Here is a 19,760-nt window from a genome sequence, read left to right on the forward strand (position 1 = left end):
GAACATTTTACATTATATAGACAAAAAGATCTAATTATGTAATTGGATTTTCAGCTTTTTAATAGGCTCTTTTGGTATTTTTTAAAAGCAGCGAAATTCAAAGCCTGCACTCTTTTCAAGGTCTAGTGTATGACTAATCTCTAACATATCACAAAGAATGCATTCTGATGTTTCTCAGACTTAGACTTCTTCCTGCACGTGTGTGCACTCACACACATGTACACACTAGCTCTCCAGCACACATTTTGTAACACATGGACTTGATTTTTTCCTCTAATTATCTAATGGAACATCTTGCCAAATGTTTTACAAATGAGGTCCTGGAGGACAGTGGATTATTCTTTTACATATTTGAGTATACTTGTGTGTTCAGTAGAGTTGTGCACAAAATATGTGGTACTCATTAAATGAATTAATGAAATAACACAAAACACCTGAGCTATTTGAGTAACTAGCATTCTATGATGCAGTAAATTCATGGAAAAGTGCTTCTTCTGATTGTGTTCTAAGTATGATCTTCATATTATTTTCCTGAAATTCAGTGGAATTTCAGGATACGTATACCCAGGTAATGTGGATGGGGGTGATTATCTTTTTGTGTGTATAGGAATTAATTTCAGAGGACATTTCTTAAATACCCATCAGCAGTGATTCATCTCTCTCTGAGCCATGGTGAAGTATCTCTTGAGTGGAGTAATCTTTTTGTTTATGCATTCACTGCTGCAAATGCAAGGAGTCTCCAGGTGATATACCTAATTGCCTTTTTCTCCACCAAACTGCTGCACACGTTTCAACGGTTTTATCGTTAAAGGAAGCATCTCAATCTGTTTCTCTAATTGAGAACAAATACCGTCTTCTAATTAAGAGATTTGTCAATTCAAGCAATGGGTTTCTGGTGTGTACTTTGGGGCACGCAGATTTTGAATCAAAGAATGCATTACTTTTTATCACTCCAACATTGAGTCAATCGATTGTGTGGGATAATTAATTTTTCCTTTTTTTTTTTTTGCCTGCAATTCATGCATTCATGTGAGAGAGACACTTTGGGCCTACGAAATGAAGATCAATTCACGTGGAGTCAGTTCTCTTATAACTACAGCGGGATAGAACTTGTTTCTGAAACCTTCAGAAGAACTAAGCTCTAGGCAAACAACCCCAATGAGGTCAGCTCTAAGGACATATTGGGGTAAGAACTATGGAAAATTCACATGTGCTATTTCCCTATTGCTTTTAAGATCCAATTCAAAATGTTTTACCTAGCAAGAAATAACTCTCTATGACTTTGTGAAAATGATTTATACAGCTCCAGATATGTATCTTTTTGTCCTCCGTTTCCCCTCCTATTTACTCCTTCAGCCACAGGCAAATACTTTTGCCATGGCTTCTCTCTCTGTGAAATCAAACTAATATGCTAACTTTTGTTTGCTTTTCTTGTGCAACACTGCTGATGAGAAACATTTGGTTCTCCTTCGTCTCTTTCTGTTATACCCTTTTAAGACTTGCCGTTACTACTACTAATAAAAATATCTTAATGTTGGTTATGATATTGATGATGGTAACTGTAAGCTCGGCACTAGACTATTAACTCCATAAAGGCAGGAACTGTATCCATCTTTTTTTTTTTTTTTTTTTTTTGAGACGGAGTCTTACTCTGTTGCCCAAGCTGGAGTCTAGTGGTACAATCTCGGCTCACTGCCACCTCCACCTCCTAGGTTCAAGTGATTCTTCTGCCTCAGCCTCCCAAGTAGCTGGGACTACAGGTGCCCACCACCATGCCTGGCTAATTTTGGTATTTTTAGTAGAGATGGGGTTTCACCACATTGGCAAGGCTGGTCTCAAACTCCTGACCTTGGGATCTGCCCACCTCGGCCTCCCAAAGTGCTGGGATTACAGGCGTGAGCCACCGTGCCTGGCCCTGTATCTATTTTCTTTACCATTTTATAAGACAAACGCAACAGAGTCTCTGATTTGGAGCAAGTACTCAAGAAAACTATTTGTTAAATGAATGAAAATGCTAGCAGAGACCATTGGCTGAAAGTTTGCTAATATAATCCTCCTGTTTTGTTTTTACAACCATCTTTGGAAACAGGTATTGATTATACCTATTTTGCAAATGAGAACACTATCTTCAGTGGAAGGATAACCATATCTGCCTTTGAAATGTAGAGAGATGCTCCTCAAGCTTTAATGTATATTTGAATCACCTGAGGAATCTTAATAAAACACGAATTCCTAGTCAGTGGTTCTGAGTTGAGGCCCAGGTTTCTGCATTTCTTAACAAGCTTCGAGGTGATGCCCACACTGCTGTTCTGAGTGAGCCAGCACTCTGAGTAGCAATATTCCCTTAAAATTACCTGCATATGAATATGTAAAATTCAAATTATGGGTCTACACAGATATACTAAATCTTAATTCTGGAAATGAGAATAGTTGCCTATGGTACAAGCAATCTGTTAATTATTATGAAAGTTAAATGAGTAAAGTGTGTGTTGAGTGCTTTATAAACAAAAAGTAGTATATATTAGAATGACATTGTTATTTTATAATTCTTACTATTATTATTGTTTATTGGTGAGATAAATTTGATTTCTGTACCACTCCAAACATGGATATTGGTTGTGAAAGCTATTTTTACCAATATGTATCTACAATAAAATGTTCTAAATTAAATCATTGGAATATAATTGTGGCAATTTTAGAAAAAATACTGTAAAGAAAAATGTGCATATGCTGTATTTTACAATGTTGATAAAATATATTTTTCAGTACAATATCTACTAATCTCTAATAACCTCAAATTGTACTCAGCACTGATTTGTTATAAAATTGAGGACAGAAATAGTTTCATATACATGCCTGTTTCTATGAAGTAAAGTCCTACAAATGCATTTGATGCTAAATAGCAGCAAAAATAGCTACCCATAGTATATTAGAGCTTTGGAGTTCATTTGAATGAATACATGGATTTGAATGAAAGTCACGTTTGCTGTTTACTTGGGAAATAAATGAACAGGTGGCTCTCATGTCTTCCGTACATCCATATATGTCTTAACACTGAGTTAATTATCCTAAAATATACATTTTTATGGTTAATTTCCAGGTTATTTCTACATTTGACATTTACATGTTTAATTATTTATCATCACCTTAAGATTAAAGTTTTATTTCCCATTTTGTTCAGTAAAAAACACTGCTGATATAGATGTACAAGATCATTTTTTTTGAGTTATTTTTAACTTTATGGAATTCCATTTATGGAAAATCTGACATAGTGCTAAAATTTAGCTTTGGTCTGTTTTTGTCATCTTTTTCTCTTCCTCCAATCTCAGGAAATTGTGGCCTGAAAATAATTGCGTATAAATTTGACATCATTTAAAATAAAAGTTTTTAAAGGCATTTAAACCTATAATATGGAAAAGAAAGGTCACATTTGGATTATAGCAAGAGTAATTAAACTACTTTTTCTCCCATATCAATCCCAATCCGTTTGTAGTGACAACCTAGAGTACTGAGCTAAGACAGATTGTAACTAATTAGCAATGACTACTAAGGGCATGAAACAGAAGAGTGGAAGCATACATGTCAAGTATTCTACAGCTCCGAATTAGGACAAATATCTTCAAAATTGGGAAAAGCACAGGCTTTGGAGTCAGAGATATGTTGATTTATACCCCAATCCTTGGTAATGTTATCTGAACTTTTTGAGTCTCAGTTTCTACATATGTAAAATGAGAATACAGTATCTCTCTTATAGTATTATAGTGGGTATTAAATGAGAAAGCACAAGGAGAGTAACTACCATAGTTCCTGAACTCTTCTACCCAGTGCCTGTGGGAAGGGTAGTTATTAGATTAGAATTAGCAAATCTGTAATTAAACATAATTGCCACCTAATCCTTAAAAGGTCATCAGGCACTGGCGTATCATCACCTAGAAAATCTTCAAATAAATGCATTTTAATTGAGGGCGGCAGACAAAGGCCCAAAATTTTTATCTAGAAAGGTAAGATAGGGAAGTATGAGACAATGTCAGATACCAGGGAGCAGGTAAATAACTTCAAAGCACTGTTTTATTCTTCTTTTTCAAAAGACAAAGAAAAGAATAGTGCTATAGCAAATGATGCGTTCCTTCCCAACTTTTCAAGTGGTCAAGCAGGAAGTAATTGAGGATATTATTTAACCTCTCTCTGCCTTCTTTAAACTGGAGATTATAGTATACCCATGTCCAAAAATTGTGAGAATTAAATGAATCAAATAAATTAATATGAAAAAGTGACTTAAAATAGTTCCTGATGCAGAGTAAGCATTATGTAAGTATTTGCTAAATATACTTTAAAAGATACTAGCTTCAGTCAATACAGTAAATAAATACTAACTACAGGAACACTAAGCATGATGTGTGCTCATCTCTCTTTTTCTTTTCCTTCTTTCTGCCTTTCTCTCTTTCTCCTCCTTTTCGTTCCTTCCTTCCTTTCATTTTCCCTCCCTCCATCCTTTCCTTCCTTCCTTCCATCTTCCCTCCCTCCCTCCCTTCCTTCCATCTTCCCTCCCTCCCCCCTTCCTTCCTTCCTTCCATCTTCCCTCCCTCCCTCCCTTCCTTCCTTCCTTTCTTACTTCCTGCCTTCCCTCTTCTATATACTTTTTCTCTCTAGGAGTCATGAGACTCCCCACTTTGTTTTTGTGAAACAAGTAGCACAGCATTTTTCTGACTGTCAAATAAACCTTTTCTCTCAATGTTTAGAAGTAGTATACAAGATTCAAAAACTTTGAATTTCCTTTAAAGTACATTTTTTTCATGCTTAATCAACAAATTGGTCATGAACGCATTGGTAAACATTTATTATAGAATATATTTCAACTATAGTACTCTTTTCTGCATTAGTTGTGTACTGGTGAACTTGTTTATCTTTCCCAGTGCTTTAAGCTTTTTAAGGAAAGGGATTATATTTCCTTATTTTATATTCCCAGAAGCTCCTAGTACATAGTAGCTATTCAGTATATTTGTTCTATTCAATATACATGGTCCTTCCTCTTCAGAGACTAATTATAGATTAAAGATGAAATATTTTTAAAAACCATGTTGAAGGGAGTTCCAAGATGGCTGGTTAGATGCAGCTCAGGATTACAGCTCTGAGTGAAAGTGTAGAGGGTGAGTGGACACCGCATTTCCAGACGGATTTTTATTGCCCACAGACCAGAAGATTCCCAGGTGGAGGAGCCACACGGGTTGCCAGGGCGACTGTTTTGGCTGGCGCGGCTGTTTTGCCTGTGCCCCGGCACAGCAGCTCCCGATACAGAGTAAATGGGACTGTGTTCCCACTCAGCCAGCAAGGGGAGTTGAAACAGGGAGCCAGGCCAGGAGCAATTGGAAACGCTCTGGGTTGAGAGTTTCACAGTAAGCACAGCTGAACCCAGGATGGTCCAGCTGTGTAGGGGAGGGGTGTCCGCCATTACTGAGGCAGCCTGGTGTTCCTGAGGTAACCCACCATTGCCGAGGCAACCCGCCATTACAGAGACAGTCATCATTAGAGAGGCGGGCCAACATCACGGAAGCTGTTCTAACTACACCCATATAAACAGGACTGCAGGGAAGTTCATATGGCAGCTGGGTGGAGCCCATAGCAGCTCAGCGAAGTCTCTGCAGGCTGAGAGTGACTATTTGAAATATACAATGAATTATTCTTAATAGAATCACCCTGTGCTACTGAACACTAGAACTTAACTGTAATTGTTCTGTTGTACCCATTTACCAACCTCTCTCCCAAGACACTTTTTGATGTAGTAACCTACTATCTCTTTTATTCTTCTTCTTCTTTTTTTTTTTTTAAAGGTAGCAGTGCTCTGCAATGTTGATTAATGTATTCATAGTCATCTCATGTTTCCCTGCTCTCCAAACCTGGACATTAGCCAAGCTCATGGGAAAACATAAAGCAAAGCAAAGCTCAGTTGAAGCTTGACTATGAATTCATTAAGACTAATGTTTTTCCTGATTCTTCAAATTCTATAATGTACAGTTAAGAGTGTCTGACCTGAATAGGTATATATACATATCAAGTCTACTTCATGTTCAGCCTTACTCTAAAAAGTAATAAAAAGTGGTCCCATTTAGAGATTTTTTTATTTTAGAAAATGAAACTGCTACTGTCTATAGCTATCATTATGCACATATATAGTGTATTCTTGATCTGACATAGTGGTAATATCCCAATTTCAATATCTGAGAGTCCTCTAACTTAAAATGTTCTATTTCTCTATATCTTAGCAGTTTCTAATAAGTCAGTGACTTAATATTGGCCCTCTGTGAGTGCTAGAGCTACTAAACCGAATATTTTAGTCCAAAATTACTTTTCTAATTTAGAGTAATAATAAAAAAATATGAACTTTACAGGGGTACACATTTGTAGGGATAGTTCTTACAATATTCTGAACATGGTTTATTTAATGGTCCTTTGCTGGATTTTGAATATTTTGTGTAGTCTACTGTTAAATAATATTAAGTATTTTATCTATGTATATTATTGTATTTTGGTTGACATTTTCAGAACAAAACATTATTATTGCCAAGAACCATATTATGTAATAAGCCATCTTCTCTTTCTAACAGTATGGAAAATATACTCCTCAACACAAATTAACATAGAAGTAAAAATAGACGTAAACACAAGTTACAATACCATAGTAGCAATGTATTTACTCTGACCTGGCATCTCTTATTGGTAGAATTTATTTATAAATCAATTTTATTTGGAAAGACATAGCCAGTTTATTTAGCAAAATATTACCATTAGCATTGTCACTCCTGCTGATCAGTTCTAATCTCTGTATATAAGCCTATATCTAGTGTGAAAGCCTAGATATAGGCTTACATTAAAAAAAAAAGGTAAAAAAAATTAGTTTGTCTACATTAGCATGAAAAGTTTATATTTTCTTAGTTTAGTTTTATTTGAAGCAATCAGTGAATTTATCTTGTTACTATTCTTTAAGCACAGATTCTTAATTTTTTCATTTTAAACCACTTCAGAGATATGTTGTAGATGTAGCCTGAATAAAAATGTTTCAAAAATCTTGTATTTTGAAAATGTACAAAAATATAACATTCCTGAATTGTCTTCTTAGTAAGATTAAAATATAAAATGTATAGGTAAAATTACAGGAAACTAATTTTTAAAGAGAAAAAGTTACTATAATAAATAGTATCTCTTTACTTTTATGTGTTCATTTCAGTTCATTCAGTAGATTTGAGTTTGATATCATCAGACTTCAGCACTGGCATCCCTTATATTCAAGACTGAAACCTTCCTACGCTCTGAATCAATTTGACGCTATAATAGGGTAAACAGAAAGACTAATGGCTTCCTAGAGCATCAGCTTATTTGGCACTGAGTCAACTTTCTAGCTGTTCAATTTTGACCTGATACTCTCTTTCAAAATTTACCTTTTGCATTCTTTCTTGTGACCAATAACCTTCTTGATAATTTTCCTTAATTGGGTATTTATTTTGTTCTAGCCTTGATATTCATGTTCTCCAGGAATCTGGGTTCCATCTTGCTTCTTGGTCCTTCCAATTGTGCAGAAATTTTCAGCCCTATAACATAGTTTAATATTTGGGTTGCCATTACTTATTGCCAGCCTACCTGAATCCAGTGGTGTGCTGAAAGATGTTAACACTTGGCTTCAGAAAATTAAATCCCCTGATTTGTTGCATTTTCTTCAAGACTCCTGTCACTTTCTATTTGTTATAAAGGAATATCTGAGGCTAGGTAATTTACAAAGAGAACAGGTTTGTCTTCACTCACACTTCTATAGACTGTACAAGAAGCATGCTACCAGAATCTGCTTCTGGCTAGGGCCTCAGGAAACTTCCAATCATGGTAGAGGGGGAAGGAGGAGCAGGCATGTCAGATGGCAAGATAGGGAGCCAGAGGGAGAAGGGAAGATCCCAGACTCTTTTAAACAACCAGATCTCCTGTAAGCTAATAAAGTTAAAACTCATTCATTACTGTGAGGACAGCAAGAAGCCATTCATGAGGGATCTACTTCCATGGCCCAGACACCTCCCACTAGGCCTCCCTCCAACATTGGAGGTCACATTTCAACATGAGATTTGGAAGGGACACACATTTAAACCATATCATCTCCCTCTTACCTGTCAGTTATAAATTCCCTGTTTGTTTTTTGTCTAGATTTGATTAATTTGCTATTATTCATTGTTTGCTACATTCTGATGACTTGGTCTAGTTACTAGACTCGAATTTTCAGTCATTCTAGGTCTGGGTCATCACTCCTCCTCCAAAATGAGATTAAGACTTGCATTTCTGTGGTATCTGGTAATGCATGATAACTGTTATATTTAATACAATGTAATAGCTCATAAATGTAAGGTATGCCTTAAACAGAGTTTGTACTAGTATTTCAGAGTTTAATTTTAAAAATTATTATAGATACATAATAGTTCCACATATTTATGGGATATATGTGAAATTTTGTTACAAGCATACAATGTATAATGATCAAATTAGGGTAATTGAGATATTCATCACCTCAAGCATTCATCATTTATTTGTGTTAGAAACATTTCAGGTACATTATTTTAGTTATTTTAAAATATACAATAAATTGTTGTTAACGATAGTCACTTTATTGTGTTATGGAGCACTAGATGCTATTCCTTTTACCTAACCATTTCTTTTTACCTTTAACCATTCCCTTTTTATGCATTCCCTTCCCAGTCTCCTTTCCAGCCTCTGGTAGCCATCATCCTACTCTCTCTCTCCATGAGCTATTTTATTTTTAGCTCTCACATATTAGTGAAGAAATGTGTTTTGTCTTTCTGTGTCTGCTTATTTAATCTAACATAAAGTTCAGGAATTTCATTTATGTTGCTGCAAATGACAGGATTTCAGTTTTTCTTATGGCTGAATAATGCTCCATCTTGTATATGTAAAATTTATTTATTCATTCATCCATTGATGAGCACAGGTAGATTCCACATTTTGTCTAGTGTAAATAGTGCTTCAATAAATATGAAGGTGCAGTTATATTTTTGATATACTAATTTCCTTTCTTTTGGGTATATACCTAGAAGTGAGATTGCTGAATAGCATGGTAGTTCTATTTTTAGTTTTTAGAGGATCCTGAATACATTACTTATTTTTAACCCCATTTAGTTAAGGAATATTTAAGCATCATTTATTAGCAATATGTTATTATGGTTAAGGCTTTAGAATTAAGCCTGTTTTAAAATCAATTTGTGGTTACTATTTCAAATGTATGCCTTTTCACAATTTATTTGTATATCAACTAAAATGCTACAATGTGAGAAAATTTACTTATCTAAAAATAAGCTAATACTATGAATTTAATGACATTATATATGCAAAGTATACAGTACTTAGCACATAATAAGCTCTCAATAAATATTAGTTCATAGTAGTGGTATTAGAACTAGAAACACATGAATGTTGAATTTTGATTATGGTCTATGTTCTTTTATTATGTGCCTATCATATTTATTATTGACTTATTAACCACAAAATTAGTTATATATTTTGGATTTGATTTAATACTTTGAATTCAACTACTCTAACTAGTTGTTAATAGTTAATTCATTTAGGCAGAGTCAGTAACTTTGAATGAGTAAACTTTCCAGAAGTTAACATAGAACACATTAAGACTTGCAAAAAGTGGCTGTCCTTTAGGGGAAAAGGGAGCTGAGATGGATTAATATGGTTTCTTTTTTTAACATTTTTTTTATTTCCATAGGTTATTGGGGAACAGGTCGTGTCTGGTTATATGATTAAGTTCTTTAGTGGGGATTTCTGCGATTTTGGTGCACCCATCACCCAAGTAGTGTACATGGCACCCAGTTTGTAGTCTTTTATCCCTCACCTCCTTCCCACCCTTTCCCTCAAGTCTCCAAAGTTCATTGTGTCATTCTTATGCCTTTGCATCCTCATAGGTTAGCTTCTATGTATAAGAGGGAAGATATGATGTTTGGTTTTCCATTCCTGAGTTACTTTGCTTAGAATAATAGTCTCCAATCTCATTCAAGTTGGTCCAAATGCCATTAATTAATTCCTCTTTATGGCTGAGTAGTATTCCATCATATTCTATATGTACCATACTTTCTTTTTCCATGTACTGAATGATGAGTATTTGGATTGGCTCCACGTTCTTGCAATTCCAAATTGTACTGCTATAAACATGCATGTGCAAGTATCTTTTTTGTATGACTTCTTTTCCTCTGGGTAAATACCTGGTAGATACTCTGGGATTGCTGTATCAAATGCTAATTCTACCTTTAGTTCTTCAAGGAATCTCCACACTGTTTTCCATAGTGGTTGTACTAGTTTACATTCCCACCAGCAGTGTAGAAGTGTTCCCTGTTCACTACATCCATGGTAACATCTATTATTTTTTGATATTTTTAATTACGGCAATTCTGGCAGGAGTAAGGTGGTATTTTACTGTGATTTTGATTTGCATTTCCCTGATCATTAATGATGTTGAGCATTTTTTTCATATGTTTGTTAGCCATTTGTATATCTTCTTTTGAGAATTGTCTATTCATGTCCTTAGCCCACTTTTTGCTGGGATTATTTGTTTTTTTCTTGCTAATTTGTTTGAGCTCGTTGTAGATTCTGGATATTAGTTTTTTGTCAGATATATAGACTGTGAAGATGTTCTCACAGTATGTGGGTTGTCTGTTTACTCTGATGACTATTCTTTTTGTCTTGAAAAAGCACTTTAGTTTAATTAAGTCCCAGCTATTTATCTTTCTTTTCATTGCTTTTGCTTTACAGTTCTTGATCATGAAATCCTTGCCCAAGCCAATGTCTAGAGGGGTTTTTCTAATGTTATCTCTTAGAATTTTTATAGTTTCAGGTCTTAGATTTAAGTCATTGATCCATCTTGAGTTGAATTTTGTGTAAGGTGAGAAGTAAGGATGCAGTTTCATTCTCCTACGTGTGACTTAACAATTATCCGAGCACCATTGGTTGAAAAGGGTGTCCTTTCCCCACTTTATGTTTTTGTTTGTTTTGTCAAATACCAGTTGGCTGTAAGTATTTTGGTTTATTTCTAGGTTCTCTATTCTGTTCCATGGGTCTATGTACCTATTTTTATTTCAGTACCATGTTGTTTTCTTGACTACGGCCTTATAATATAGTTTGAAGCTGGGTAATGTGATGCCTCCAGATTTGTTCTTTTTGCTTAGTCTTGCTTTGGGTATGCGGGTTCTTTTTTTTATTCCACATGAATTTTAGGAGTTTTTTTTCTAATTCTGTGAAGAGTAAAATACTTGGGACTATACCTAACCAGGGAGGTGAAAGATGTCTATAAGGAAAACTACAAAACACTGCTGAAAGTAATCATAGACAACACAAACAAATGGAAGCAGACCCCATGCTCAAGGATAGGTAGAATCAATATTTTGAAAATGACCATACTGTTAATAGCAATCTACACATTCAATTAAAGTCTCATCAAAGTACTACCATCTTTTCTTTTTTAATACAATTTTCATCTGGGAAAACTTTCACTTATATCATACTTTTTTATTTGTATAAATTTATGTGGTACAAGTGTAATTTTGTTATATGCATAAATTGTGATTTTGATTTGCACTTTCCTGATCACTAATGATGTTGAGTATTTCTTTCATTTTCATTAATGATGTTGAGCATTTCATTTCCTAGTGAAGTCAGCCCTTTTAGTGTATCCATCACCAAGATAACATACATTTTGTCCATTAAGTAATTTCTCATCATCCCCCAACCTTGTCCCATCTTCCTACCCTTCTGAATCTCTATTGTTTGTCATTCCACACTCTATGTTCATATATACATATTATATAGCTTCCACTTATAAGTAAGAACATGTAGTTTTGGGCTTCTTAACATGATAACAAATATTTCAGGAAGCACCTTAAGGTTAAGCTAAATATGCCATTCTTACTGTCCCCTTCAAGTTGGCATATCATTTTAAAGATGGCATTGATATTCATCTTGATTTATATACAAAACACTTCAAACTTTTTTTCAGATTATGTGATTATCCAAATAAAGTGCCAAATGTGCATGACAGTCAATCTTGTAAGATATAAGAAATGTACGTGAGTTGTAACAGTTGAATGATTAAGTGGGAATATCAAGCATGACAATTTGGTGCTGATAGAGACACACAAACTTATTTCATTTAAAACAATCAAAACAAGGAAAAACAATATCATATATAAATCCTTAAGTTTATCAGTCATACAAATCTAACGGAAGTGATAAATTGACAAGATTTTTATTTTAGTGGAACTTAAAATCTTGAATTGTCCTATTTAGAAAAATTAAATATTCTTACCTGAACATGTCAGTTACTGTGTCTTTTCTGTTTAGTCAATTTCAAAAACAAATAAATAAATAAATAAAAATTAAAAATGCTTCAGATGGATGTATATATATATCCTAAGCTCATTTAAGTTTTGAGTAGATTAAATTATTTTCTATTTGATTCATCACTATTATTCATGCAGAAGTTGAAATTTATATCTTTTACCAAATTTTCAAGAGAATCGTTGTTGATTTAAGACAAAAATACAGTTGTTAATTAAAACAGCATTGTCTTCTTGTCTAAGAATCAGGTAAAAATGTTGAAAAATTATCATAACTAAACTTTTAATATGTTCTCAAATAAAGGTAATAAATACACAAATTTCCTACAGTGTGGCAATGCAAACATGTGAGTGTGTGTGTATGTGAAAATAAAAATACAAATTACATGTGGCACCATTACAAATAGAACAAGTCTTTCTCTCAAATAATTCATATTTTAAATTTATCCTGCAGTGGTTCATAGATAAGCTCTGAGTTTGAAAACAAGCATGATGTTTTGACTTTTTGAAGGAGAATGTTTATTATTTTTATGTAGACAAAACCAGTATACATTTCATCCAGTTTAGTGGCAAGTTATTTTAGACTTTGCCTTTTCCAGATTGACAATTTGAGCCACAAATTTTGGATCCAGAACTTCCCTCTCTAGAGATGGCAGATCTCATAATATCTGCTGTTGTGTCCACCAGCTTAGCCAGAGCTCCTTATGTCTTCAGAGTTAACCTGTGTGAAGGTAGTGGTTGTGTAAGTCCTTCTCTGGATTTGTTGTCCCATTCTGGCCTTCCCCTTGATAATTCAGTAAGGAATCTCCACCTAATATTACATAGAACTGCTTCTGCTAGAAGCATAACCAGTTCTATGAGATCAATGTTATGTACAGTCACTACCAGCTGAGCCTTCTTGTTCTCCACCCAGGGAGTGAGAATGTTAACACCTGCTGGAAGGATTGGTGGTCGCTTAATGGAGACATCCCCGTTGCTGGCAGCTTTCTTCTCTACCTAGATCCAACAGTCCCTGCTGCTTCTCTTGCTTTGCCTTTTGTCTATGCTTGTGGGCAAGCTTAAGCAGGTAAGTAGCTGTTTAGTGGTCCAAAACTGGGTGAACTGGTTAATTTTGTGAAATACTTTCAACTTCTTTTTTTTTTTTTCTTTTTTATTTTTATTTTTTATTTTATTTTATTTTATTTTATTTTATTTTTTTATTGCATTTTAGGTTTTGGGGTACATGTGAAAAACATGCAAAGTTGTTGCATAGGTGCATTCATAGCAGTGTGATTTGCGGCCTCCCTCCCCCTCACCCATATCTGGCATTTCTCCCCATGCTATCCCTCCCCAACTCCCCCCCCCGCTGTCCCCCCCACTCCCTCGCAACAGACCCCCGTGTATAGTGCTCCCCTCCCTGTGTCCATGTGTTCTCCTTGTTCAACACCCTCCTATGAGTGAGAACATGTGGTGTTTGGTTTTGTGTTCTTGTGTCAGTTTGCTGAGAATGATGGTTTCCAGGTTCATCCATGTCCCTACAAAGGACGCGAACTCCTCATTTTTAATGGCTGCATAATATTCCATGGTGTATATGTGCCACATTTTTCCTGTCCAGTCTATCATCGATGGGCATTTGGGTTGGTTCCAGGTCTTTGCTACTGTAAACAGTGCTGCGATGAACATTCGTGTGCATGTGTCCTTATAGTAGAACGATTTATAATCCTTTGGATATATGCCCAGTAATGGGATTGCTGGGTCAAATGGAATTTCTATTTCTAGGTCCTTGAGGAATCGCCACACTGTTTTCCACAGTGGTTGAACTAATTTACACTCCCACCAACAGTGTAAAAGTGTTCCTATTTCTCCACATCCTCTCCAGCATCTATTTTCTCCAGATTTTTTAATGATCGCCATTCTAACTGGCGTGAGATGGTATCTCAATGTAGTTTTGATTTGCATTTCTCTAATGACCAGTGATGATGAGCATTTTTTCATATGTTTGTTGGCCTCTTGTATGTCTTCTTTTGTAAAGTATCTGTTCATATCCTTCGCCCATTTTTGAATGGGCTTGTTTGTTTTTTTCTTGTAAATCTTTTTTAGCTCGTTGTAAATTCTGGATATCAGCCCTTTGTCAGATGGGTAGGCTGCAAAAATTTTTTCCCATTCTGTTGGTTGCCGATTCACTCTATTGACTGTTTCTTTTGCCGTGCAGAAGCTGTGGAGTTTGATTAGGTCCCATTTGTCTATTTTGGCTTTTGTTGCCAATGCTTTTGGTGTTTTGGTCATAAAGTCCTTGCCTACGCCTATGTCCTGAATGGTTTTGCCTAGGTTTCCTTCTAGTGTTTTTATGGTGTTAGGCCTTATGTTTAAGTCTTTAATCCATCTGGAGTCAATTTTAGTGTAAGGTGTCAGGAAGGGGTCGAGTTTCTGCTTTCTGCATATGGTTAGCCAGTTTTCCCAACACCACTTATTGAACAGGGAATCCTTTCCCCATTGCTTGTTTTTTTCAGGTTTGTCAAAGATCGGGTGGTTGTAGATATGTTGTGTCGCCTCCGACGCCTCTGTTCTGTTCCGTTGGTCTATATCTCTGTTTTGGTACCAGTACCATGCTGTTTTCATTACCGTAGCCTTGTAGTAGAGTTTGAAGTCCGGTAGGGTGATGCCTCCCGCTTTGTTCTTTTTGCTTAGAATTGACTTGGCTATGCGGGCTCTCTTTTGGTTCCATATGAAGTTTAAGGTGGTTTTTTCCAGTTCTGTGAAGAAGGTCATTGGTAGCTTGATGGGGATAGCGTTGAATCTGTAAATTACTTTGGGCAGTATGGCCATTTTCACGATATTGATTCTTCCTAACCATGAACATGGAATGTTTCTCCATCTGTTTGTGTCCTCTCTTATTTCGTTGAGCAGTGGTTTGTAGTTCTCCTTGAAGAGGTCCTTTACATTCCTTGTTAGTTGTATTCCTAGGTATTTTATTCTCTTTGTAGCAATTGTGAATGGCAGTTCGTTCTTGATTTGACTCTCTTTAAGTCTATTATTGGTGTATAGGAATGCTTGTGATTTTTGCACATTGATTTTGTATCCTGAGACTTTGCTGAAGTTGCTTATCAGTTTCAGGAGATTTTGGGCTGAGATGATAGGGTCTTCTAGATATACAATCATGTCATCTGCAGATAGAGACAATTTGACTTCCTCCTTTCTTAATTGAATACCCTTTATTTCTTTTTCTTGTCGGATTGCTCTGGCTAGAACTTCCAGTACTATATTGAACAGGAGTGGTGAGAGAGGGCATCCTTGTCTAGTGCCTGATTTCAAAGGGAATGCTTCCAGTTTTTGCCCATTCAGTATGATATTGGCTGTTGGTTTGTCATAAATAGCTTTTATTATTTTGAGGTACGTTCCGTCGATACCTAGTTTGTTGAGAGTTTTTAGCATAAAGGGCTGTTGAATTTTGTCGAAGGCCTTCTCTGCATCAATTGAGATAATCATGTGGTTTTTGTCTTTGGTTCTGTTTATGTGGCAAATTACATTTATAGACTTGCGTATATTGAACCAGCCTTGCATCCCCGGGATGAATCCTACTTGATCATGGTGGATAAGCTTTTTGATGTGCTGTTGCAATCGGCTTGCCAGTATTTTATTGAAGATTTTTGCATCTATGTTCATCATGGATATTGGCCTGTAATTTTCTTTTCTTGTTGAGTCTCTGCCGGGTTTTGGTATTAGGATGATGTTGGTCTCATAAAATGATTTGGGAAGGATTCCTTCTTTTTGGATTATTTGAAATAGTTTCAATAGGAATGGTACCAGTTCCTCTTTGTATGTCTGGTAGAATTCGGCTGTGAACCCATCTGGACCTGGGCTTTTTTTGGGTGGTAGGCTCTTAATTGCTGCCTCGACTTCAGACCTTGTTATTAGTCTATTCAGGGTTTCGACTTCTTCCTGGTTTAGGCTTGGGAGGAGGCAACTGTCCAGGAATTTATCCATTTCTTCCAGGTTTTCTAGTTTATGTGCATAGAGTTGTTTGTAATAATCTCTGATGATGGTTTGAATTTCTGTGGCATCTGTGATGATATCCCCTTTATCATTTTTTACTGCATCTATTTGGTTATTCTCTCTTTTCTTTTTTATTAGTCTGGCTAGTGGTCTGTCTATTTTGTTGATCTTTTCAAAAAACCAGCTCCTGGATTTATTGATTTTTTGAAGGGTTTTTCGTGTCTCTATCTCCTTCAATTCTGCTTTGATCTTAGTTATTTCTTGTTTTCTGCTAGGTTTTGAGTTTTTTTGATCTTGCTCCTCTAGCTCTTTCAATTTTGACGATAGAGTGTCAATTTTAGATCTCTCCTTTCTTCTCATGTGGGCACCTATTGCTATATATTTTCCTCTAGAGACTGCTTTAAATGTGTCCCAGAGATTCTGGTATGTGGTGTCTTCATTCTCGTTGGTTTCGAAGAACATCTTTATTTCTGCCTTCATTTCAGTGTTTATCCAGTCAACATTCAGGAGAAAGTTGTTCAATTTCCATGAGGCTGTGCGGTTCTGGGTTGGTTTCTGAATTCTGAGTTCTAACTTGATTGCAGTGTGGTCTGAGAGACTGTTTGTTATGGTTTCCGTTCTTTTGCATTTGCTGAGGAGTGATTTACTTCCAATTATGTGGTCAATTTTAGAGTAGGTGTGATGTGGTGCTGAGAAGAATGTATATTCTGTGGATTTGGGGTGGAGAGTTCTGCAAATGTCTATTAGGTTTGCTTGGTCCAGGTCTGAGTTCAAGTCCTGGATATCCTTGTTAATTTTCTGTCTCGTTAATCTGTCTAATATTGACAATGGGGTGTTGAAGTCTCCCACTATTATTGTGTGGGAGTCTAGGTCTCTTTGTAAGTCTTTAAGAACTTGCCTTATGTATCTAGGTGCTCCTGTATTAGGTGCATATATATTTAGGATCGTTAGCTCTTCTTGTTGCATTGATCCTTTTACCATTATGTAATGTCCTTCTTTGTCTCTTTTGATCTTTGTTGCTTTAAAGTCTATTTTATCAGAGATGAGAATTGCAACTCCTGCTTTTTTTTGCTCTCCATTTGCTTGGTAAATCTTCCTCCATCCCTTTATTTTGAGCCTTTGTGTATCCTTGCTTGTGAGGTGGGTTTCCTGGATACAGCACACTGATGGGTTTTGGCTTTTTATCCAATTTGCCAATCTGTGTCTTTTGATTGGGGCATTTAGTCCATTTACATTTAGGGTTAATATTGTTATGTGTGAATTTGATCCTGTCATTTTGATGCTAGCTGGCTGTTTTTCCCATTGGTTGATGCAGATTCTTCATTGTGTTGATGCTCTTTACCATTTCGTGCATTTTTGGAGTGGCTGGTACTGGTTGTTTTTTTCTATGTGTAGTGCCTCCTTCAGGAGCTCTTGTAAAGCTGGTCTGGTGGTGATGAAATCTCTGAGTGCTTGCTTGTTCTCAAAGGATTTTATTTTTCCTTCACTTATGAAGCTTAGTTTGGCTGGATATGAAATTCTGGGTTGAAAGTTCTTTTCTTTAAGGATGTTGAATATCGGCCCCCACTCTCTTCTGGCCTGTAGGGTTTCTGCTGAGAGATCTGCTGTAAGTCTGATGGGCTTCCCTTTGTGGGTAACCCGACCTTTCTCTCTGGCTGCCCTTAGTATTTTCTCCTTCATTTCAACCCTGGCGAATCTGATGATTATGTGCCTTGGGGTTGCTCTTCTAGAGGAATATCTTTGTGGTGTTCTCTGTATTTCCTGGACTTGAATATTGGCCTGCCTTGCTAGGTTGGGGAAGTTTTCCTGGATAATATCCTGAAGAGTATTTTCCAGCTTGGATGCATTCTCTTCGTCACATTCAGGTACACCTATCAAACGTAGATTAGGTCTTTTCACATAGTCCCATATTTCTTGTTGACTCTGTTCATTCCTTTTTACCCTGTTTTCTCTAATCTTGCCTTCTCGTTTTATTTCATTGAGTTGATCTTCGACCTCTGATATCCTTTCTTCTGCTTGGTCAATTCGGCTGTTGAAACTTGTGCATGCTTCGCGAAGTTCTTGTGTTGTGTTTTTCAGCTCCATCAATTCGCTTTTATTCCTCTCTAAGTTGTCCATTCTCGTTAACATTTCGTCAAGTCTTTTTTCAAGGTTCTTAGTTTCTTTGCATTGGGTTAGAACATGTTCTTTTAGCTCACGGAAGTTTCTTATTATCCACTTTCTGAAAGCTGATTTTGTCATTTCATCACGCTCATTCTCCATCCAGTCTTGTTCCCTTGCTGGTGAGGAGTTGTGCTCCCTTGTAGGAGGAGAGGTGTTCTGTTTTTGGGTGTTTTCATCCTTTTTGCGCTGGTTTCTCCCATCTTTGTGTATTTATCTACCTATCGACTTTGTAGTTGCTGTCTTTCTGATTTTGGTAATTTTAAGTCTGTAGTAGCTGAACTCATAAACCCCCTTTTCTTCCCCCTAGGTGGTCTGTCCCAGGGAATTAGGGCGTTATGATTTTCCGCTGTTGCAATGGTTTTCCCTGCCCACAAGGTGGCAGCCTAGTCACACTCAGCCTGCAGAGGCTTCGTTGAGCTGCTGTGGGCAAATTGTCCTGGGAACTGCAGGGTGTTTCCCGGTGGGTGACGCCCCTCCTCCACAGAGCTGGACCGTCCCGTGTTCAGCCGTGTTTCCGGAGGCGTCCTCTTTGCCCAGGAAACTCTTGGGTTGAGTCCCTGCCTCAGCTCCCCTTGCTGGCCCAGAGGGGATCCGGTCTCGCTCACTCTGCACAAGGGGCCACTGCTCCCTGCCTCGGGTGCAGGCAGAGCAGCCACGCCAGTCCAACCAGCGGCGCTGGCAACCCGTGGAGCTTCGCCACCTGTGAATCTCCTGGTCTGTGGGCAGTAAAAATCCGCTGCCCTGTGAGCCGCTGCATCAGCCAAAGCAGCGGCTCTGAGATTCGTGGCGCGCCCTTGCCCAGGAGTGTCCTGGCTTGAATCCCTGCTTCAGCTCCCCTTGCTGGCTCAGAGGTGATTCAGTCTCTCTCGCTCTGTACGTGGATCCGCCGCCCCCCACCTCAGGGCGTAGGCCGAGCGGCGCGCCTCTCCGCTCAAACCAGCGGCACTGGTGACCCGTGCGGCTCCTCCTCCTGTTAATCCCCTGGTCTGTGGTCAGTAAAAATCTGTCTGGAAATGCGGCGTCCACTCACCCTCTGCGCCTTCTTTCGGAGCTGCGATCCGACTTCCTCCTAATCAGCCATCTTGAAAACCTCCCCTCAACTTCTTTTTTATATATTTATTTATTTATGTATTTTATTGCATTTTAGGTTTTGGGGTACATGTGAAGAACATGCAAGATTGTTGCATAGGCACACATGGCAGCATGATTTGCTGCCTTCCTCCCCTTCACCTATATCTGGCATTT

General features: G+C 37.1%; 1 protein-coding gene across 1 annotated transcript in view; it reads left to right on the forward strand.

Moving 5' to 3' along the window:
* The first annotated feature begins 484 nt into the window (after window positions 1–484).
* ACTRT1 (actin related protein T1) overlaps window positions 485–19,760 on the forward strand; it is a 173,536-nt gene continuing 154,260 nt past the window's right edge. Inside the window, 2 exon segments of the mRNA XM_064384471.1 lie at window positions 485–1,186; window positions 13,294–13,446. The gene's annotated coding sequence lies outside the window, so the exon portion shown is untranslated.

The sequence above is a fragment of the Aotus nancymaae genome, unplaced genomic scaffold (genome assembly GCF_030222135.1).
Source record: "Aotus nancymaae isolate 86718 unplaced genomic scaffold, 86718_ANA_hifiasm-v0.15.2.pri h1tg000004l, whole genome shotgun sequence".
NCBI classification, from domain to species: domain Eukaryota; kingdom Metazoa; phylum Chordata; class Mammalia; order Primates; family Aotidae; genus Aotus; species Aotus nancymaae.